At 36.6% G+C, this 24,082-nt stretch overlaps 1 protein-coding gene across 15 annotated transcripts in view; it reads left to right on the top strand.

Annotated features, from left to right (window-relative positions):
* The window catches only part of EPS8 (EGFR pathway substrate 8, signaling adaptor), a 182,101-nt gene that overhangs the window by 40,516 nt on the left and 117,503 nt on the right, over nt 1–24,082 (top strand). For 12 of the 15 annotated variants that reach the window (XM_071210186.1, XM_071210187.1, XM_071210192.1 and 9 more), the window contains exon 2: nt 7,345–7,412. The gene's annotated coding sequence lies outside the window, so the exon portion shown is untranslated. Of the gene's footprint in view, nt 1–7,342; nt 7,413–24,082 lie in introns of those variants that run through there. The other 3 variants (XM_071210188.1, XM_071210185.1, XM_071210184.1) reach the window with 1 other exon arrangement.

Genomic DNA, 24,082 nt, shown 5'->3' with positions numbered 1-24,082 from the left:
AATACATATTGACTGTAAAAATTTCTCAAAACCCTTCTTTTTATAAAAAATAATTTACTTTATATAAATGTTGCATCAAAAATCAAATCCTTCTTTTGAGAATGTTTTACGTAAGAGAGGAAGGGTGATCATTTTAGAAGACAGAATTAGTGAGTACTGCACTAGAATGGCGGACATAAATTCAGCATGGAGACCTGAGAGGAGTATAATATGTCTTGGGGGATAGTGGTAGGTGAATCTGATTGGCTAAATTATGGTGGACCATGAATTCTAGGATAAAAGTATGGTTTTTTCCAGAGTGAGGGATTCTGGTGCTCTTCTAGGTTAGGACTTTTGTTTTCCAGGAAAGGAAACCGAGTTGCTCAAATTAGTGGAGGAATTGAGCCTGGAACCCAGGCTTCTTGACAGTTGAGCAGATGTTGCTTTCATCAATGCAGTTTGTTCTCATATGTGATGAGTTGCCATTGTTGGTTCTGGGACACTATGCAGTACTTTGTAGGAGTAAATCTGACAGTTTTAGAAAGGGAGGATTAGAAGAGGAAGTTATTTGAAATAGGAGGCCAGTTGAGCTTACTTGGATAGTTCAGGAGGAGGTGATACAGAGCGAAAGAGATGGAGGAGTCAGTAATAGTTGAGAATTTCAAGCAGGGTGATGAGAAAGGAAGATCAGATTCAGTTTTGAATAGATTAGTATATCAAGGAGAAATATTTTACTAGGCAGACAGAAATATGGGGCTAATATTATAGATGTTAAATTATACTTAGGAGGTAATGAGAACTGACTGGTAGGAAGTGTGCAGTATTGGCCTAATCCCTTCACACAGTACAACAGAGGGCAGTTTAATTCCAGAAAGTCTCTCCAAGGCCGTGCTGCTTCCAGGAAAAATTAGTTATCTTTTAGGTATATCATTGAATGAAACAACTTGTTGAGAAACTGATATGGGCAAACTGATCTAAAAAAAAACTTTTTCCAGCCTTGTTGTAAAATTGTATGAGGCTCCTTTTTCTTTGACAAAAGTATTAGGTGGATGTGCAACCCATGTGTATTAGTCAGGGTTTTCTAGGGAAACAGAATCAACAAGAGGTATCTGTCAATAGTATGCAATTTTATGAGTCTCTCATGCAGCCGTGGGGATGTACAATCCAGGTTCCACAGGCAGGTTGCATCCAGGGGCTGCAATGAAAGTCCAGTGAAGGTTCTTGACAAGTTCTGGGAGATGCTAACTGCCCAAAGATGAGCTGGGAAATTCTAACTCAATGCTGGAATCACTTCCCCTTTTAAGGCATTCAACTGATTGGATAAAGCATCACTTATTGCTGATGGCAATCTCCCTGATGTAATTTTCATTAACTACCTATGATTTACCACTGCAGTAAAGTCAATGGTGACTAAAGCCCATAAATGCCCGTGTATTACAGTTAGCCCAGTGCTTGCTTGACCAAACAACTGGGCACAATTACTTGGTGGAGTTGACACGTTATCCTAACCATCGCACCAGGTAAAACCCATGTGTCATAGAAAATGGTGTTAGGTTTTAGCCATTGCCAGAGTAACTTTGTGGGATTTTATTGCAGGAGCACATTTATTGTCATGATTTTAATTAAGTTTAATAATGTTAACTAGTTTCATTTGGACAATGTATTTGTACTAGTTCCTCATTATTTGTTGTTTTTAAACTACATGTATGGATGAAACCAAATATAACCGCTGTTGATGTTTCTATTAAGGGCTGGTCTGTGAAAATTTAAACTGTGAGCCAGTGTCTTTGTGTATTTCTAAAGATTTGAAAGTTTATAGTAAAAGCTGTATATTGTTCTATCAATGATTACTAAGCTCACCTGACAAATTAAAAATGATTTCTTTGGTGGGGGTTAAAGGATCTTTTTTTTTTTTAATATGTGAAGAATTCTAGAGTCAGATGGATCATCGAGATGATCTAATTCAGATGTAGCTACTCATTTTCATTTCCATGCCAAATTTAATAGGTAGTGGCTGTGTTGAGCACTGCTGAGAAGGGTTCCCATGCCTTAGGTTCAGCATGAAGAGTGCAGTGACCAATTATTGACGTCTTTTTGAATTTTCTATCCAGATCCAGTTCATTTCTTTTATTTTTCAGATGAAGAAACTGAAGTCCATTGAATACTTAAGTTAGTTTGTAATGAGCAGTTAAGTGGTTTTTAAAGTGTTCATTATAAACCAGTTTTTTGAAACAGGTAGAGTTTGGCTGTTCATCTCAAGAAATAATATTTAAAATTGTGATAGTTCAGTTCTCAGCTAATTCACAAAATACTTTAAAAATATATATATAAATGTATAAACATTATCTATTACTAAGTGGTTTACCCAAATTCTTGGTCCAGTATGTTCTCATAATCTTTGTTTGACAAGCATTAATCACACTGTATGCAGTTATCTGCCTCTCTTTAAATCCAAGCCTCACCATAATAGCTGTTTTCCAAGTTATCCAAATTCTCTCTGTTTTAATTTTCTCATTTCTAAGATGGGACAGTATCATTACCTATCTCAAGGACTTTTGAGAATTAGTAAATGTGTAAAGCACTTAAAAAGAGTCTGGTAGATACCAAGCACTCAAATATTAGCTATTGTTATTACTGATATTCTCCTATACATGGTCTTGTTTATGGTTCATCCTTGTGTGTCTTTTGACTTAGTGTCTGCATTCATTACATTTCTTTAAGGACTAAATGACTAAGAAAGGGATGGAGGAAGAAGCTATCATCGGGTAACTCATAGGATGGAACAGGGTGAGGCCAGCTCATCTTTTACAAGTGCTATTTCCATATGTGCTCAGTTCTGCCATAGGTAAAAATCTCTTTTTCATTAGTCACTAAGACTTAATCAACTGATCCTAATGTTGTGTTGTAAAGAAAACAGCATAGTTTATCTAAATTGTGAGTAGCTAGCTAATAGTTTCCCTGTGGACTTTGTCCTTTAAAAGATGATGTATGCCAACCAAATAACTCTTCTGATGGCAATATTTTTGTCACCATTTCAAAGTGAAGCACAGGACCAGCTACATAATTCATAGGACCAGGAGCAAAATGAAAATGTAGGGGCCCAGCTTAGGTGGGGACATCAGTCTCCCCTTTCCATGGACTGCTGCCTTAACCTGCAGTTGGACAACCCCCAAGAGATTGCAACTTCTGTGCCTCATTTGGCAGGAGTTGGATTGGGGGTGGGCAAGTGACCTGTGCTGAGTCACCCTCCTGATGGGCTGTGGCACCACCAGCACAGTGTGGGGATGGCCAATCCCTCCCCTCCTCCCTGCAGCCTAGTCATCACAATCCCATAACTACCCCTGGTGAAAGAGGGGTGGGAAGGTGGGACTGCACTTGCAGCCAAGGTTCAAAGGCAGGCTTCAGTGTCCTACTGGGCTGGACTTAGAAAACCCAAATTCAGGAATGCAATCATTAAGAATATCAGGACAATGGCAACAGATCATTAACCCCCAAACTCCAGGCCCTTCTGAGTGAGACTGTACGACAGCAGTGGTTGCATGCTCATGAAGCTGGTCCTGGTGAAGAACAATTTTTTTCAGACACGCTCTCTGAGTGGAGTCTCGTGTGCTCAGTTTTACTGGAAATCTAAGCCTGAGAGCAACTTACTATTGTTGTTTAGTTCCTTTATTGTTTCTACTTTTGAGCATACAGGTTCTCTAAAAGCATCATTTTTTGTTTTTTTTAATAATGTTACTGCATTCCAATCATTACCAGTCCACAAAGATGGGATCACATAATATTTGTGGAAAACGTGATGCATTAACTCTTTCAACTAATTTCCCTACGAGGGTGGTATTGTTACTTCCAATTTACCTCCTAGAAACTGAGGCTTAGAGTGTTTGATAAGTTTTCCTAAAGCCAGGCAGTAATTGGCAAAGCTGAGATGTAAACTTAGGAGACTGTCTTATTTATTAGCCTATACTGTTTCCACTGGCTGTAATGAAAATTTTAGTGTTAGATTTACATGACACTTAGATTGTGGTGGCAGCTCAGTGCCTCCTGAACTTCCCATTTAGTGCATTAGTGTATGTATTTGTAAGTGCTCTGTAGCTTCTAAGCCCTAGACAAAATTAATGGGGAAGATTCTGCATCTACCAGTTTGATTTTTTTTTTTTTTTCTGTTTCTTTTGTCCACAAGATTTCTAAATAGCCCAGATTTCTTTCTAGGACCATGATTTTCATTCTCAACTCTGCTGTCATCTCAAACTAGCTTCCGTTGGTTAGTATTCTCTGTATTGATGGGTCCTTTTGTGTCAGAGAATGTAAGAGGAAAAATGAAGGACTCCCAAAAGGAAACTAATCTTGCTTTTCAGCTCATTAAAAACCATCTAAAGTGAACTCAAGAGACCTTTTAAGACTTTGTTTACTAGAAACCTTCTGTTCAGCGGACTCAGTGATTCAGAATGTGTAACTCTGCAGTCAGACATACCTGGCTCAAATCATGCTTCTGTTCTATGACCTTGAGCCCTTGGGCACGTTTCTTAACCTCTTTAAGCCACAGCATTTTCACAGTAAAATGGAATTGAGACTAATATCTTCAGTTATTGTAGAGCTCACGTGATGATATATTTAATATATTACCTGGTATGTAGAATGCTCTCAGTATTAGCTATTATTATAGCTAGATGGTTCTAGGCTTGGAAGAGTAACCTAGGGATATAGTCTGCTGAATTAGTGTGATCTTCAGTAGATATGCCCTCTAAGTACTAAGAGATAAGAATTAACTAAGATGAAAGTCTCTTCAGGTCCTAGGCCGGGCTTTGGTAGATTGACTCCATCGCTATTGAGTACTAATGATTTGATTGCGAAGTCTTGGAGTGAAGGCGTGTAGTTGTGGATGTCAGGTACTATGCAGGTGCTAGTGATAACAAAGATAGGTATGACTGCCTCTGTCTTCTTGGCACTCAGATTGCAATTATGACTCAAAATATGTAAAAAATTACTGATGCAGTATGCCCCAGGGCGACAGGTAAGTTGGAGGAAGCCATTCTTGGTTGATACTTTATTTTCCCAAGAGTTGGAATTTTCTTATAGTAGAAACATTATTTGTAAGCCCAATGAATTATTTAGATATTTTTTTAGTGTAGGTTAATCCTTCAAACACTAATCATTTGAAATATCACTTAACTTTGAGTATTTAATTAAAAGCAGCCTATCTAATTTTTTCTGAAAATACTGTTTATCTGAAATCTTTACAGTTTAGGTAAAAAGAAGTTATAGGCAAAATCTTATTGCCCTGCCAGTTACTTAAAGATTATTCATAGTTGTAGCATACCAAAGGATTTCTTAGTCTGTTAGGGTGGATGTGTTTACCAAATGACCTTCACACCAATGGGAAATATTGTTGGCCTTTTTGGGAAAAGTCAGTCTAATATTAGTCTAATATATAATATTAGTCTAATATTATAAAAATAATGTTAGCTAGCAGGATAATGATTGTACATTGACAATGAGATTATTAGCTACCCTGTATTGAACACTTACTACCTATCAGGAACAATGCTAAGCAATATATATACTTCAGTAATTTATATAAAATATTAAAATATATTTAATATGTTCTGTATATAGTAATTCAGTTGTTACATTGCAAAACCATGTGGAAGAAATTATTTTCACTATTTTACACATGGAGGAACTAGGGCTTGCTTGAGATCATATAAAGCTAATAATTGGTAGTACCAGAACTGGATTTAAAACCTTGATTCTTTTCACCTTATGCTGAATACAACTGTTTCTCACCCAAGAGGATTTGTACTACAGTAATTTAAATTACATGCTCATTATCCAAACTGAAGGATTTGAGTCATAATCTAGCTATATGAGCCACTTGATGTGAGCAAAAAACTTTGGAAGTAAAAAAAAATCTAAAGCTAGGCAATTTGCTTATATTTTAAAACAGTTACTACTTTTAGTTTTCAAAGAAATTGCCATCTCTGGTGCTTTAGCAGTACCTAAGAGATAAGTCAAACAAAATATAAAATTTTAGGTAAACAATTGAGACAAATATCTATTAGTTGAGACATTATTATTTAGTTAAAATGTTTTAGTCCTTATAGGAACATGCAATTAAACAAATTAAAATTGTTCTTAAAAGTACTTCTATTATAATACTCAAGGTACCAAATTTTTGATGTGCCACATTTCTCTCTTTTTTTTAAAATTTGTGTCATGGAAAATTTCAGATTTTTAGTTGACAGAATAGTGTACTGGAACCTCATGTAGCCATCATCTAGCTTCAACAGCTATTAACTCTTGGCCAATCTTGTTTCATCCATATCCCCATTTTTCCCCCTTCCCTTTTGAATCAGTGCAAATCTAAGAGATACCATTTCTTCTGTACATATTTCAGTATGTTATTCAAAAAGCTAAACCCTGTTTTTTAACATAATCATAATTTTATTATCGCATCTGAAAATGAAAGCTAATGATTCCTTAATATTATTAAATATCCCGTAAATTTTCAGTTTGACAGCAATTTCATAAAAAGTGTTCTGCTTACATTTTGTTTGAATCAGGATCCAAATAATGTCCTTTGAAATTGATACTTTTTTTTAAACATCTCTTTCAATATTTGGATTTTCTCCTCCATCTGTTTTTTTTTTCTTCTTCTCATACTTTATTTGTTGAAGAAGCTAGGTCATTTCCCCTGTATAATTTCCCATAGCTAAAATATTGTTGGTTACATCTTCACAGTATTGTTTAGCTTTCTCCTTTGTGTCTTCTATAATATGATAGTAGGGTCTAGAGGTTTAATCAAATTCTGGTTCTTCTTCTTCCTTCCTTCTTTCCTTCTTTTTTTCCTCTCTCCAGCTTCCCTCCTTGTTCCTTTCCTCTTATTTAATAACATATACTTTTAGAGGGGGCTTATATTTTAAGTACTCTGATTACTATGTTTATTTATATATGTTTATAGTCCTATAGTTTATAGGAAATAAATGAATATGGCTTTTTTTTAATAGTTTGTAAAATGCTAGAAAATATTAGAGAGGTGTAAAAGAAAGTACCTTTCAGGCATTTGGGGTTAGACGTGGATTCAAATCCTAGTTTATGTCTTAAAATGCTACTTTGTTCAATACGTTCCAGAGTTACTGCAAGGATTAAATCAGATGGTATGTTAATGTACCTATTAGAATATTTGACCCTTCATGAATGATCTCTCCTTTCCCCTCCATATAATTTTGAACCTAAATAAGGAGAGGGATCAAAAAGTAACAGTAAAAGAGGAGGAAAGGTTTTTATTAAGCAAAAGTGACTGCTGCTTACATACTGTGCTTCAAAATGAATGCTATTTTACTTTTATTCATTTCTTTTTATGTGCAGGTCACCTTTGAGACACCCCTCATTGGACTGAGGTGGAAACATAATTGTCACATCTATTCATTTCTGAGGTGAGTACATTTGTAGAAAAGCTAGTATATTTGAAGGAATATGCTGCTTCCTAGGAAACTCATTTGCATATACTAGAGAAATATAATCATTCCATGAAATGCTGTCATTGTGGTGTGGTAGTGAAAACCCCAGATCAAGCTTCTTGTCAGAGCCTGGTTCTGCTGCAGATGCCCCTGGTGTTGTGGGCCAGGCCACTGGCTCCTTTGTGCTAGTTTACCTGTTTTTTAAAATGGGAACAAAGGGCTATCAGCCCTGATTACCTTCTAGGTTATATGTTCTGAGAATAACTTGAGATCATGGATATGAAAGTTTTTAATAATAAAATGTACTGTGGAAATATTTATATTTTGAACTCTCACAGTGAATTAAAAGGAAATAGTTACATGCAGAGAATCTTTTAAACACAAACTTCCGATCTTATTTTGCCTCATAAATTGTAAGATAGGGCCATCTTATACATTGTTTTTAAATAAAATGGCAAGCACAAAAGAAGAGGAAAAGATTGAGGAAAGAAAACAAGACCCAATCATTAATATTGTCTTCAGAGCATTGGGATTTTTAAAACTACAAATTCCATCACTTTCCTTACTAGGAAATATTTGAAGAAATTATGTATATATAGGTATTAAAATATATTTTCCATTCAAAACCTGTTTACAGTATTTTCACATTTCTTGCTGTGGAAAAAAAAATAGTTTCTAATTTTCCCTTTCCTTTAGTTTTAGCCATCCATCTAGACATCTTGAAATATGTGATATGATGTTTAGTAAAATTGAATAGGTTCTTTTTGTTGTTATGGTTTTCTTTCAATTTCTTCTCTTTCTTTTGTTGTTATTCTTCTTTGACCCACCAAGCACAAGCCTTTTTCTTATCTCTGTGTGGTCTGAGTTTTTTCTACATCTCCAGACTTTCTAAAAAAAGTTTCCAGAAATAATATTTCATTGTATGTATGTAATAAATACAATACAATACAATACAATACAATTCAATATATTTCATTGTATGTATAATTCATTGTATGGTCATATGCTGTTGATCCACTCATCTGTTGATGGACACTTGGGTTGTTTCCACCTTTTGGTTATTGTGAATTATGCTACTATTAACATTGGCGAACAGTGTCTTTTTGACTCCCTGTTTTCAATTCTTTAGATATATAGCTAGGAGTGAAATTACCAAGTGTATGTAGGCTTTCTAAAAGTGCCAGGATAATATTTAGTCAATGTGATTATTATATTTGTATCTGTAACTATGTCTTGGGATTATTTATTTATGTCTTGGGAAGGATATACTGGTCAGATAGTAGGAAATTATCATCTTCATGGACTTTATTATTTGGGAGTTATCTGATTCTACTTTGGTGATCATTCCTCTGTGGATAGATGGCTTGGTCATCTTTTGGCTAAGGTTCCAGTTGCTGACTGCCTCTGGGTCTTAGTCTATAGGAAAATGGTTCACTTTCCTCATACAATTTGCTTATGCAGTTTCTTCCTTAGTGACTGAGGGGGCCTTTAATAAAGATTAGCAACCTTTTCTTTGGTCTTCAGGGCAAACTGAACAGTTTTAAATCTTATGTAGCTATTTACCTCTAATTTATTGCTTGACTGAATCATCTGACAACTTTCTTTGAGTTCTGTTTATAAAACTGTAAATCATATTGTATTGCATCGTTAAGAAATGTTATTTTTTACGTAGTAAATCATTGGCTTTTTTAGTTCCACTTGCAAATCATTTCTTTGGCTTCCAAAAATGTAGTTGACCAGTCCTAAGATACATAGTTTTTGGAGACCTTTACCAATTGCTTTTTAAATTTAGCTAGTACCTAGTAGGATGTAGCAAAAAAAAGAATAGGTTCATAGCCTTTGCCATCCAATACTTGTATAATTTTGGGCATGTACCATCTCTGAGCCTCAAACTTATTTATAAAATGTTACCTATTACCATAAAATTGTTAGGATTAAATGAGATAGCATATAGAATGTGCCTGGTATAGTACTGAGCATATATAACAGCTTAAATATTACTGTCAGTGTTGAGTATCTCCCCCTTGTTTTCATCTGCAGCAGCAGCATGTGGTAAAGCCCAGAGGAGGTTTTGTATAGGTGGGCTCAAAACAGAATGCACTATTGGGCGTGGATGTGGCTCGAGTGGTTGAACACCCACCTCCCACATGGGAGGTCCCAGGTTCGGTTGCTGGTGCTTCCTGAAAAAACAAAAAACAAACAACAAGCAAAACAGACAAAAAAACCAACTCAGGGAAGCTGATGTGGCTCAGTAGTTGAGTTCCAGCTTATCACATATGAGGTTCTGGGTTCAATCCCTGGCCCTGAGTTCTCAAAAAAAAAAAAAAAAAAAAAAAGTAAAAAGAAAGAAAATAACAACAACAATGACAAAAAACTGAAGTGAAAACCCAGAATGCAATATTGATAAAGATCTCTTGTTGTCTCAGTAGAGTGCCTTGAGAATTTGTATGTAGTTACAAGGTTTTTGGACCACCATTAATTTTAGTTAAGAAGAGGTAGGTCAACATTCCTGACCCATATTACTACAGACTCTGGAAATGGTTTAATTAGTCACAAATGACCTGTGCTTCTGGGAATAGTGATAGAGTTTTATGAAATACACAGTTTATCTTCATACTTCCCTGTTATCAGGACTAGCAGTTATGTAAGGTATTTTATTGTTGGGGAAAAAAAGTATTATGCACTTAAAAAGAAAAAAAAATATGTGTTTCTTTTTTATGGGTAAGATGAAAAAACTCCTCCCTGAAATCAGATTTTAAAGATCAGACATATGTATAGTGATTAATATCCAGACTCCTTTTGCCTACACACACATACACTTTATTTTCTGTCTTTCACTTTAGGGTATGAGCCTATAAGCTGTAAGGGTTAAATAACAGCACATAGAATGACTTCTTGCTGTCAGTTTGAGGATGATTGAAATTACTGACTTTTAAATGAATACTAAAAAATATATATATTTTTATTCCAGAACACTAGAAAAAAAATGTCTTCCATTCAGAAAATAATGTAGCTCTTTAAATCTTTAGCATGAAATTCACATGAGGTGAGAAAGCCTTGAGCAAGTGAAACATTTGTGTAATGGTGAACACCTTATTATAAAGTTTTATATTCTGAATTTAACTCTTCATAAAACTTTGAAAATAGACATTGCCAAGATGACAAGGATTCTATTCAGGGGATTTGGCTAAACAAACTAAAAACCTAGATAACAGCTGCACAGAGCATTTTGATTATTCTTTCAAAAAAAAAAAGAATTTTCATGTCATATAAAAATGTGCTTTTAATATAACATAAGATTCATATTATTTACCTAAGATGCATTTTTTTCTGAGGTCCCAGGGTTGAACCTGGGACCTTGTATATGGGTAGCTGGTGCTCAGTCAATGAGCCACATTGGCTTCCCTGAGTTTTTTTTTAATTTAATTTAATTTTTTTATTGTTTTGCTTGTTTGTTTTTTTAGGAGGCACCAGGAACCAAACCCCGGACCTCCCATGTGGGAGGCAGGCGGGCACTCAAATCACTGAGGCACATCTGCTCCCAAGATGCATTTCTGAACTGAGGAAATGGAAAATTTTAACTGCCATAGGGAAATATTCATTTGTGAATCCATCTTTAAAACAATATTAAGCATCTAATAGATCTTTTGTGCTTTTGAAGATTTTCTTATTTATAGCTTGATAAGGGAGATTATGTAGCTTGGTCCCTGTTTTTTGATAACAGGTAAAATTATATTCTCAGGAGGAATGAAGACAAAGATGGACTACATTTAACTTGAAAACATGGTCATTATGGGGAATATGTTATTGGACCAATAAGAAATGAATAGATGAATTGATAGGCAGCAGTAAGAGACCAATTGATACTGAAGTGAATCTATAGTGTGCCTAATTGTGAAGTTTGTAATTTTTTTTGGTAACATCGAAAGCAGATATAGGTAAAGTTAAGTAGTGGTATGCTAGAATATAGATAAGGTCCCTGCCCTCAAAGGATTCATAGTTTTATGTACAAATTAGAATGATCTGTTTTAAATCCCTGCAGGCATCAATGTATCTTATTAAATCTTTATTTACTTCCAAATTGTCTTCAAATATATAGTTCAGTGTGTGAAATATGGACTCCAAAATATTAGTTACATTAAACTGACAGTGTGAAATCAATTGTTAAAGAGAAAGACTTTTTATTCTTCTTATAGTGGTTCACAATGGAAGCCTTGGACTCATCAAGATCTGAATTTGAAACGTGGCTCTGCCACTTACAAGTTTTGTGACCTTGGAAAGTACTAACCTTTCTCAGCTTTCATTTCCTCTTTTATAAAATCAGGGTAATCATACCTATCTCTTGAAGTTGTGGAATGGATTAAATGATAAAGTATATGTGTGCGTGTATTAACAAAAGTTTACATTAAATGGTAGCTGTAACTTACAGTATGATTATGAAAAGCAAGCCAAAGTTGAGATGCCCAGAAAAATTAAATTGTATCACCAGGATAGATACCATGATAACATAAATAAGCCTTTACTTTAAAAAAATCTAGCTTATATGAATGCTTTACTTCATTTTAAGATGAATTTCTAAAAGCAGAGAATGGAAAGTTATTTTAAATGAATTATTGTGACCTAATGACTAGTACCTAGCATATAGGTTCTAGTTGCTTTAAATCAGGGGTTCTTAATCAGAGGTCCATGCGCTTAAATTGAAATTCAAAAAAACGTTCTTGTGGAGACAATTGGTGCAGAATAATATACAGTATGGTATGGACTTAGTAAGAGGTTTGTGGCTTTCATCTGACTGGCAAATGTGTCCGTGGAACAAAAAAAGATTAAGAACCCCTACTTCAAATCCTTTCAGAACAGAGCAGGCATATATAAATATCTTATATAGACTCTCAATATATGTTGAGTAAACGAATATATAAACATGTGAGTGGCATGGTTCAGATTTTAGGAAAGGAGGAAATCTCAGGTCATCAGAAGAATCTATGAAGTTTTAAAGGGAAAAAAATAAATCTTGAGCTACGCCTGGGGGAATGGAAGGAGGAAGGAAGGAAGGGAAAGCTTTTGGAGAGAGGAAGAAGAGAGGTAAGACATAGAGGTAGGAAATGACGTAGTGATGAGGGTTCCATATGATGAAGGACTTCCTAAGAAACTAGGCAGATAAACTTACTGTCAGTGGTTTGATAGCCACTAGGGAACCATTTGACTGCTGGGAATGTATTGTGAATAGTTAAACTGAAATATATATATTTAAAAGCATTAATCTGGAAATAATATACAGGTAAATCAGAAGTACGCGGGGAGGGGCAATCCTTGGGAACTAATTGTACCTAAGTAAAGCTTTTTATGAAGGAACTTGTACACATCAAGAGCAATTTGACATCCATAGGAAAACAAAAACATTGGCCAAAAAATGACTCCTTACACAAAAATTAACTCAAGGTGCATCACAGACTGAAATGGAAAACAAAACTATAAAACTTTTAGGAAAAAATCTCAAGAAAAAATCTTCATACTCTGGGGCTAGGAAGAGTATTTAGATTTGACACGAAACACAATCCCTGAAAGGAATAATACAGTTGGACATCATCAAAATTGATGAAAAGCTTTTTTTTTTCTATTACGAGAAACAAAAGACAACTGGGAGAAAATATTTGCAGACCACCTATCTGACAACCGACTATAGCATATATAAAGAACTCTGAAAACTCAACAGTAAAAAACCAAATAGTCCAATTAGAAAATGGGCAAGAACATGAAGTGATATTTCACTGAAGAGGATATACAAATGGCAAATAAGCACATGAAAAGGTATTCAGCATTATTACTTATTAGGGAAAAGCATGATTTGTTACTACACACCTATCTAAATGGCTAAAGTAAAGAATAGCGACAACACAAATGATGGTGAGAATGTGGAGAAACTGGATTATTCATATATTGCTGGTGGGGATATAAAATGGGACAGCCACTGTGGAAAACATTTTGGTAGTTTCTTTAAAAATCTAAATATGCAACTATCATATTATCCAAAAGTTGTACTCTTAAGACATTTATCCCCCCAAAAATGAAAACTTATGCATAAATAAGAGCATGTACACTAATCTCATGGCAGATTTATTGGTAATAGCCCCAACCTGGTAATAACCCAGATGTCCTTCAGTGGGTGAATAGTTAAACTGTGGTACATCCATTTAATGGAGTACTACTCAGCAGGGAAAAGGAATAATGCAGTCAACTTGAATCGATCTTAATTGAACTATGCTGAGTGAAAAAGCCAATTGTAAAAGGCTACATACTGTATGATTCCATATATATAGCAATCATGAAATAACAAAAGTATAGAAATGGAGAACAAATTAGTGGTTACCAGGTGTTCAAGATGGTAGTGAATAGAAGAGATATGTGTGTGACTGTGAAAGGACAGCAGGAGGATCCTTGCAGTGGTGGAATTGTTCTGTATATCTGCTGAATCAATATTAATATTCTGGTTTTAATGTTGTACTATTGTTTTGATCCCCTTGTTTTATATCTTATAACTATATGCAAGTAAAAGAGAGTGTATATGAGATATCTGCATTATCTCAAAATAAAAAGTTTAAAAATCCATTGAATGGGGAAGTGGATGTGGCTCAAAGTGATAGGGTTTCCACCTACCATATGGGAGGACCTGGATTCCATCCCTAGAGCCTCCTGGTGAAAAAGAAGAAGAGAAAGCATGTCTGCGCGGAGAGTCAGTGCCTGCGTGGTGAGCTGAGTGACACACGGTGAGGCAAGTGCCCACGTGCTGAGCTGAGGGCCTGTATGGCGAGCCGAGTGCCCATGTGGGTGCCAGCGCAGCAAGCCAAGTGTCCATGTGACTGCCCATGTGGTGATCCAAGTGTCCGCGTGGTGAGCTGAGTGTATGTGTGGTGAGCTAAGTGCCCATGAAAGTGTCCGTGTGGAGAGTTGAGTGCCCATGTGGTGAACCGAGTGCCCTCATGAGTGCCCACATGGTGAGCTATTGCCTGCGTGGCGAGCTGAGTACCTGCACGGTGAGTCCGTGCCTGTGCAAGTGAGTCACACCTCAAGATGATGACACAACAAAAGAGAGATGAAAGGGAGAGTCAAGGTGAAGCACAGCAGAGACCAGAAACTGAGGTGGTCCAATTGACAGAGAACCTCTTTCCGTATCAGAGGTCCCCAGGATCGAATCCCTGTGAATCCTAGAGGAGAAAGAGGCGAAGAAGAGACAAAAAGAGGAATAGATAAAGAAGATCACACAGCGAATGGACACAGACAGCAAAAACAAGGCAGGGGAGGGGAAGAAAAAAAAACCCAATGAATGGTGACTCTAAGACCATTTTTTATCATGTGCAAAATGAATTATGAAACAATGTTTTTAGGACTCCGTAAATGTAGGAAAAATTTTACCCTTTTCTTAGGAATACTGTATTAGTTGATAAATGTTAAGATTAAATAAAAGTTACTTTTGTGCATATATTCTAAATAGTGACTCAGCAGCCCTGTAAAAGTGACCCTATCGGGGTGGGCCTGACCCTCACTGCTAATATCTTCTTACTGCTCTTTAGGATTCAACACTGTGGATCAACTTTGCTTTCTTCAAACTCTTTTCTGTGATTTGTATTTACTTTCTGTGGCTCTCCTTTGCTTGCTCCGCTGTCTCCTCAAACCACTAAATGTATTGCTTCCCCACAGCTCTGTTCTTGATTCTTTCAAGGTTGTGTTTCTTGTACACTGTAGCACTGGGGCTGTATAGTGTAGGTGCTCAGCATTTGTTTTCTATTTTTCTTTTTTTGTAAAGAGCTCTACTGAGGTATAATTTATACAACATAAAATTCATCCATGTCAAGTGTACAATTCAATGAATTCTTGTAGATTTTACAGAGTTGTATAATCATCAAGACAGTCCAATTTTAGAAGATTGCTCTTACCTCCAAAAAGATCTTTCATGCCCATTTGCAGTCACTCTCAGTTCCTACCCTCTGCCTTAGGCAACTATTAATTTATTTTCTATATTTATTGGCTTGCCTATTCTGGACATTTCATATAAATGGAATCATGCATTATGTCGTTTTTTGTTTCTGGCTCCTTTCACTTTGTATGACTTTTTTGTTTTGTTTTGGATTGAACCCAAGGCCTTGTGCATGGGAAGCAGGCACTCATCCACTTGAGCTATATCTGCCCCCGTGAATGATGTCTTAAAGGTTCATCTGTGTTGTAGCATGTATCAATACTTGATTCCATTGCATGGCTATGCCATATTTTGTTTATACATTTATTGATTTGTGGTCATTTGAGTTTTTTCTACTTTTTGGGCATTATGAACAGTGCTGCCGTGAACATTCATGTTCGAGTCCTTGTGTGGACGTCTTTGTGTGGACATTTATCTCTTGGATAAATAACTAGGAATGAAATTGCTGGTAAATTTATGTCTAGCTTTTTAAGGTACTTGTTATATTGTTTTCTAAAGGGGTGGAACCATTTTACATTCCCAGTGGCAATATATGAAGGTTCTTGTTTCTCTGCATCCTAGTCAACACTTGACCATGTCTATCTTTTTGATTATAGCCATACTAGTGAGTATGAAGTGGTATCTCATTATAGATTTGATTTGCATTTCCTGATGTCTAATGATGCTTAGAATCTTCTCGGGTGCTTATTATTAGTCTTCTATGTATCTTCTTTGGTAAAATGTTTATGTAAATCTTTTGCCTTTTTAAAAAAAATGGGTGCTTATACTTGAGTTGTAGGAGTCCTTTGTTTATTCTAGATACAAGTTCTTTATCAGACACATGATTTGTGGGATTTCTGGTCTCTGCTCCAACATGTAAACAGTTTGGAAGTCATCACTCCCATCCTCACAAGAAAAAAGCTGAGCAAACTGAAAATCAACAACTAAGGTCCATCAGAGCATTGAGGCCACATGGCAAATCACCACCTTAAAAACATGGGAGACAGGTAAATACAGAGAATCATAGTTTATAGGGAACAGTAGATGCCAGAGCCAGGAACTGGTAAGAGCACTTAAATGGTAATTGTGTAATTGCTGGAAGCTGAGTGTGAATTAGCTTGAGAATTAAAAACTCCTGAGGCTCAGTCTTAGCCTTTTCTCCCCCCATTTTCATGAGTTACTTCTAGGAGCTGCATCAAGTTGTTGGTGAAAATTGGAGAAAAATCCCCACATTATTCCAGCAAGGGAGGAAGAAAGTAACCATTTTGAAATACGCCTAGAGCATTCTGTTCTCTGTAACAAAGGCCTGCCCTCAAAGGAAGCGAGGGGAAAGGCAAATAGACAACTTAGCTCCCTTTAGTCCTCCTGCGTCACATAAGGAGAGAAAAAAATGCTAATAAACTTCTGTAAGTCACAACCCAGGGACTCAGATCCACTAAAAACTGAGATTTAATCATGTAATTATAGATGGCTTCCCCTGTGCAATACCTAAACAGCACATCAGCAGACCTCCAGAATAAAACAGTGGATTTTCACAGAGATCTGCAAGACCCAGATTATTTAAGAAAGAGTTTCTAGGGAAACCCAGAGACAACAGAGAAGACAAAAACTAGGACATTAGAGGAAGTGGAAGCCTCTGGCATCTGCAGCCAAAACAAAAATAAACACAGTGTAACTCCTAGCCAGATAAACAAAACCTCATATTAAAGGCTTCTTATTATCCAAAACATCAGGTCTGGCTTTCAACAAAAAATAGAAGTTCTCCTAAAAAGCAATAAAAAACACTGCCTGAAAAGAGAAACCAATGGAACTAGACTCAGGATGACAGATTTTTCAGTCATGAGACTGGGAATTAAAAATAGCTAATTAATATGCAAAGAATTCTAATGGAGAAATGAGACAAGATGCAAGAACAGATGGGTGATGTAATCAGAGAGATGCAAATTCTAAGATAGAATCAGAGGAATTGTAGAAATAAAAAACACTGTAACAGAAATGGAGTCTGCCTTTTATGAGCTCATTAGTAGACTGGACATGGCCCAAGATAAAAATTAGCTTAAAAATATGTCGGTTGGGGAAGCAGCTTTGGCTTAATCAGTTGGGCTCCTGTCTACCATATGGGAGGCCCTGGCTTCACGTCCCCGGGCCTCCTCGTCAAGGCGGGCTTGCCTGTATGCTATGGAGGGCCCAGCCCGGCCCTCCCGGCTCACAGGTGCTGCAGAGAGCTGACTCAGCAAGGTGACGCAACAGAAAAGGGAGAGAAGCAAAAACACAGAAGAGCACGCAGCGAGTGGACACGGAGAGAGGGCAGCAAGCGAGCTGCAAGGGCGAGGGGAAATAAATAAAATACAGACACAGAGGAATGCACAGGGAATGGACGTAGCGCATATAGCACACAAAAAGCCATGGTGGGGTGGGGGGGTGGATAAAAAAAAAATGTCAGTTGAAACTTCCCAAACTGAAAAGCAAAGAGAAAAATAGAATGAAGAAACTGGAACCAAACATCCTAGAACTGTGGGCAAATAAAAAGGTGTAACATGTACATAATGGGAATACCAGAAAGAAAAGATAGAAAGGAGGGGAAGAAATATTTGAAGTAATAATGGCCTAGAACTTTCCAAATTTAATGACAAACACAAAGTCACAGATCCAGAAAGCTCAGAGAACATGGAAGAGGCTAAATACCAAAATAATTACTTCAGAAAACCAAAGACAAGAGAAAATCTCGAAAGAGGCCAGAGATAAAAACAACAAAACAACAACAAAAAACTCACCACCTTATCTATAGAGAAACAAGGATAAGAATTACATAGGTTTTCTCTTAGAAATCAAGCAAATAAAAGAAAGTGGAGTGAAATATTAAAGCAAATAGCCCACCAGCCTAGAATTCTGTATCCAGTGAAATTATCCTTCAGATTGAAAGAGGGCTTTCTCAGACAAACAAAAAGTGAGGGAATTTGTTACTAATAGATCTGCCTTGCAAGAAATATTAAAAGAGTATGTTTTGAAAATATTTTCTTCCATTCTGCAGCTTGGCTTTTCAGTTTCTTAATTGCATCTTTTTTTTTTAAAGATTTATTTTATTTTATTAATACTGCCCCCACCCCTTGCCGCCTGTGCTTGCTGTCTGCTCTCTCTGTTCATTCACTGCACTTTCTTCTGTGTCTGCTTGTCTTCTCTTTTTTGTATTCTCTTTAGGAGGCACCAGAAACCCATCCCCAGACCTCTGATGTGGGAAGGAGGCACTTAGTCGCTTAAGCCACCTCATCTCCCTTTCTGCTGCATCTCTCACTCTCTCTTCTCTGCATTTCCCTTTGTTGCATCATCTTGCTATGCCAGCTGTCAGTGGCTGGACCATCATTTCTCCATGACGCAGGCCAGCTCGCCTTCACCAGGAGGCCCCAGATATTGAACCTGGGGCCTCCCATATGGTAGATGGGAGCCTGATTGCTTGAGCCACATCTGCTTATCTTAATTGTGTCTTTTAGTACATTTTTATTGGCTTGAATATTTCGCTACCAAAGCTTGATGTCAGTTTGTATTATGCTTTAAATATCTCAGGTAATAGCTTCTCTGAACTGACCATTTTTAGTTTAGTTTAAGCATTCAAAAGCTCAAGCATAGAATATTCTTTTGTACCTAAAATAAGTAAAAATGCATAAACATTGAACTGAAGTGTAAATAGTAAAATCTGTGTTCTTTCACCTTGAATATTCATGAAAAAGGTATGTACTCGCCTTAAGTAGATATGGTGGTTTTAGGTGTGAGTAATGCCTGACCCTTCAAATTCCATTATTGACTCTGCTCCTTGGAAAATGTCCCGGATTATTGTTGCTGGGTTTGTGTAACATTCCTTAAGGATCTTCATGGTGAGGAACAGTTTACCTCTGTATGCGTTAAGGATCAGTACTATTAAAAAGATCCCCACTGTAGTTTCTTTCTTTAAGCTTCATTCTCTTGGACTGTTGTTGGTTTGGCAAAGACGCTATGTAAATTATATACATGTATACACCTCCAAATCACTCCCTGGTTTGAAAAATGACATCTGTGAATTGGCTCTGTTTCTGTTTTGAAAGTTATTACCATGGTGATGAATAGTCTCCTTAGTTTTATGGTTGGCAGAATTCTTCCGGGTTAGGTCATCTATGCTTTCTTACTACCAGTTTTCCACACTTTGGGCAACAGTTTAATGTTCAGTATTAAAAAGCACATAGTTGGAATGTGAAACTAGTGATTTAGTAGAATTAGTTCCATCAGTGCTTTTAATCTGTTGATAATTTCCTTTCAGTGCTAACTAGCAGGAGCTTACTCATTCCACACAGCTTTAAACCTTTCATTGCAATCAGAACTGGTAGGGGAATTATTGTCATCCTTCATTGAGTTATTATGGGGGAGAGAGAAGAATACTGACAAAAGCATCTTGATAAAAGGAAACCAGACCTGTACATTCTTTATTTTAATGAATAAACTTTTCAAATACTTGGCTTTATTGTATTTACAATAAATACAATAAAGGCATGGCAATGAGTGATCTTAAAGGTAAACCTGTAGGTATCTACAAACATTAAAAGAAATGTAAAGGTGTTTCATTTGTGTTTAAAATACAACACAGGAATGAGGAAGGATGAACACAGCAACACAGTGAACTTGGGGTAATAAATTGTTGATTTGGGAATATGTGCTAAATGGTATACAGTCAAACTGGATATAGCGAGAGTTTCCTACTTGAGGTCAATGCTCCCAAAGCAAACCCAGCTGTGTATAGTCCTGAATATTTAAAAGGCATTAAATCAGCCAGGTAAATAATCAGAACCCCAGGTGCCATATGCTTCATGAGAAATTTAAGCAGTAAGACTGTAGTTACTTGTGCATAATTCAGATTTAACTAAACAAATTAGTAATACAACTTCCTGAGTAGGGTAATTTAAGAGAGCTAGTAAATTTCAAATTCTGGAAAAACAACACTTACCAAATTACAGTCATTCTTATCTACTTAACAATATCTAAGGAGTCATGTGTAACAAAATTTAATCCAATTCTGGTTAGGATATGTCTTCTCTAATTATAACTTTAAGCAATCAGAATGGCTTTCCATTTAATTAATAGGAATTGGAGAGATTTTCCTCTATCTCCCTTCTATGTCATTAATGAAACTGGAATAATCATTTCTGCTTCCCCGGATTGGTGGAGTGACTACATGTTTTAATTTATATCTAATATAGTATATACAGCATAGTAGTCAATCATTAAATATTTAGTCATTTTTTCAGGAGATTCAAAGGGCAGGATAAATATTCATTAAACTACATTAAAAAAAAAAAAAAGATAAAAAGATAAAGCCGGTGATTATCACTCCAAACATACCTCCCACCATTTTGAGGAATACCCACTGTCTCTCTATTGTCTCCAGCAAGAAAGCATTCTTTATGTATGTGTGTATATATTTTCATTTTTTGCTGTCACCTCACGGACATACAGGCTTTTGAGAAAACCTCTTTACCATTTTCCATAAATGCATGTGATTTGTATCACTACAGAACCTTTGTTCTAGTTCTTTTACTTGGATTTGGCACAAATTTGAACTCAACTGAGCCATTGCTACCTTCTGCAGGTGATATGCTTTTTTTTTTAAAGATTTATTTTTAGTTATTTCTCTTCCCTCCCCACCCCACCCATTGTCTGCTCTCTCTGTCCATTCACTGTGTGTTCTTCTGTGTTCGCTTGCATTCTTGTCAGACAGCACTGGGAATCTGTGTCTCTTTTTGTTGCGTCATCTTGTTGCGTCATCTTGCTGCGTCAAAAGCGTCATCTTGTTGCGTCATCTTGCTGCGTCAACTCTCCGTGTGTGTGGCGCCACTCCTGGGCGGGCTGTGCTTTTTTCACACGGGGAAGCTCTCTTTGCGGGGTGCACTCCTGTGCGTGGGGCACCCCTACGTGGAGGGCCCCTGCGTGACACGGCACTCCTTGTGCACTGCAGCCCTGTGCGTGGGCCAGTTCACCACACAGGTCAGGAGGCCCTGGGTACTGAACCCAGGTAGGCGGATGCTCTGTCAGTTCAGCCACATCCGCTTCCTGTGATTTGCTTTTGAGGTTTTCTTCCCTGCCAATTATAGGGACTGAATTTCATACCTACAGATGAGTATGAAAATTCTCACCCCCCTTTCCAGCTCCCATCACTTCATCATCCTTTTGACAGTGTAATTATCCCTCTTGTTGCTTTGTATTTCTGCTTATATTCTTTGTTCTTCAACATGTTGTTCATAAGAAGAAACACCCAGTCCTTCCTGCTGTATCAGGCTCTTTATTGTCTGTTGTGAAATAATGCTCAGAGATCAACCCACCACCAAGCCACTCTAAGCTTACTGGAAAAGATGTAGCAATTTGCTTCTTGAAACTCTTCTGTTTCTTTAGTACTTAACGACTGACTCCACACTGGCCATAGCATTAAAGTCTTCTGGCCTTTTTCTTGTACTTACGTATGATTTTAATTTGATTTTATACTCTGTTTAATGTTTATCCATATACCTGTGCTACTTCTGTGTTTTAAATATATGTATCAGTATCTATATTTGTAATGCATATTAACTTAAAGGGCAAATTCTGGGTCTTAATACAAATCAGTCAATACCCAAGTGAAACAAATGCTTAAGACACACACCTAATAAATATACAATATACGAAATAATTATTTATTGATAGGCCTTATGGATTAAAAGTATGTATTTTTTTCCTCACCTCTCTCTGTTCTTTGATGGTGATGAGTCAAGGATGTCATAATTATCTTGCAGTCACTGGCAAAACTGAAGGGAGAAATAGATATCTCAACAATAATAGTTGGAAACTTCAATACACTGTCAGCATGCTGAGAAGTAGGTGTGTCACCATGTGACTAAGAGTCATTGGTGTGACCCTGATTTGTAATTTTTGACAAGGTAATAAAAATATGAGAATTAAAAAGAATAATGCACAAAATGCTTCATTTACTGCATAATATCTGTGCACATGTACACACTCAGGCCTGTAGTTTTTCTTGTGATCTCTGAGAATGATTTCAGGAATGCGTGTGAGTGACAAGAGATACAGTATGCTGCTGCTTACTTTCCTGATACTTCCCGTACACGAATGGAAGTTGATGTAGAGTTCTGTACGATAAATGTTAGATCTGAAGCTTCCCTGATTTATAGGTATGGGCCCACAGGATAGTGTTACCTGAATGGAAAGCAGAAGAGATTTTGCCGTTAAGTAAACCAAGTAGATTTTTTAATGTTCTCAACAGGCTGTCTAGTAGTGAACTATTTTCTGTGGATGTAGAATTTCATATCATTGTCAAATGAATCAAAATGACAGAAATTGAATCAATGACTCATTATTTTTGTGCATTGTATGCAATTTTTATTTTTTTTGAAAAAGAATCTTGAAGAGCAATAGATTTTAAAATAAAGCAATATTCATACTTTTGTGCTGAGATGTCTATATAAATAGTTCCCCTTACAATAGTTCCCCTTACAAGAATTTGTTAGAGTTATGCATAGGTGTGTTTTCATGTAAAAATCTACTAAAAATCCGTTTAAAGTAGCTATTAATATGTACTTCTTACCATACCAGCCAAATTTTGAAATAGAATAGCTGATTTAAATTAATTCCTATATTACTTAAAGATAATAGAAATCTTTTGATAAAATTTATTCATATTTAGAAAAGTTACTTTGTCCTTTCTGGATGTGAATGTTTTTCCCTAATGTTAAAAGCAGTAAAGGAGACTTTTTGATGATATTTGAAACATGCCATATGTGTAAATTGTACAGTTGGTCCTGGCGATTTGAGATGAGGATTGAATTTTGATGTCAAATTCTGAAAGTTGAGAAGCCAGAAAGGATTGACTGATTGACTTACTGGTGATATTTTGGTTTCATCTTAAGAAGCCATAGACTTTTATATTAAGTCAGTGAATGCTACAATACTCAAATTCTTAAAAAACTGAGAAGAAGAACAGGTGTCCTTAATTAAATGAAGCAATGGTTTAGTACTGGCATAAAGAACACATCAGTTATTTTAAAACCTGTGTTTGCAGTAAAAATTAAGTGTACTCTTTCTGGGATGAGAGAAATTGCATTTGGTTAATGTGGCAAACTTTTATCTTAAGTTTAAAATGATCTCACTTGGGAAACGGACTTTGGCCCAGTGGTTAGGGCGTCCGTCTACCATATGGGAGGTCCGCGGTTCAAACCCCGGGCCTCCTTGACCCATGTGGAGCTGGCCCATGCGCAGTGCTGATGCACGCAAGGAGTGCCCTGCCACGCAAGGGTGTCCCCCGCGTGGGGGAGCCCCACGCGCAAGGAGTGCGCCCGAGAGGAAAGTCGCCCAGCGTGAAAAGAAAGAGCAGCCTGCCGAGGAATGGCGCCGCCCACACTTCCCGTGCCGCTGAGCCGCTGACGACAACAGAAGCGGACAAAGAAACAAGACGCAGCAAATAGACACCAAGAACAGACAACCAGGGGAGGGGGGGAATTAAATAAATAAATAAATAAATCTTAAAAAAAAAAAAAAAAGATCTCACTTGAGAGTTGGTTTAAAAGGCACGTTTGGTTTTTAATTAATATAATTTGAGTAATCTAAGGAGATGTATAGAAAGGATTATTATTTGCATGAGATTTATAAAAGGATAAATATATATGTTTTAAAATTTAGGGGTAAA

Source organism: Dasypus novemcinctus, chromosome 20, assembly GCF_030445035.2.
Source record: "Dasypus novemcinctus isolate mDasNov1 chromosome 20, mDasNov1.1.hap2, whole genome shotgun sequence".
In the NCBI taxonomy this organism is placed as follows: Eukaryota; Metazoa; Chordata; class Mammalia; order Cingulata; family Dasypodidae; genus Dasypus; species Dasypus novemcinctus.
Note: the sequence above shows the minus strand (reverse complement) of the source record. Positions and strands in the feature narration are given on the sequence as shown.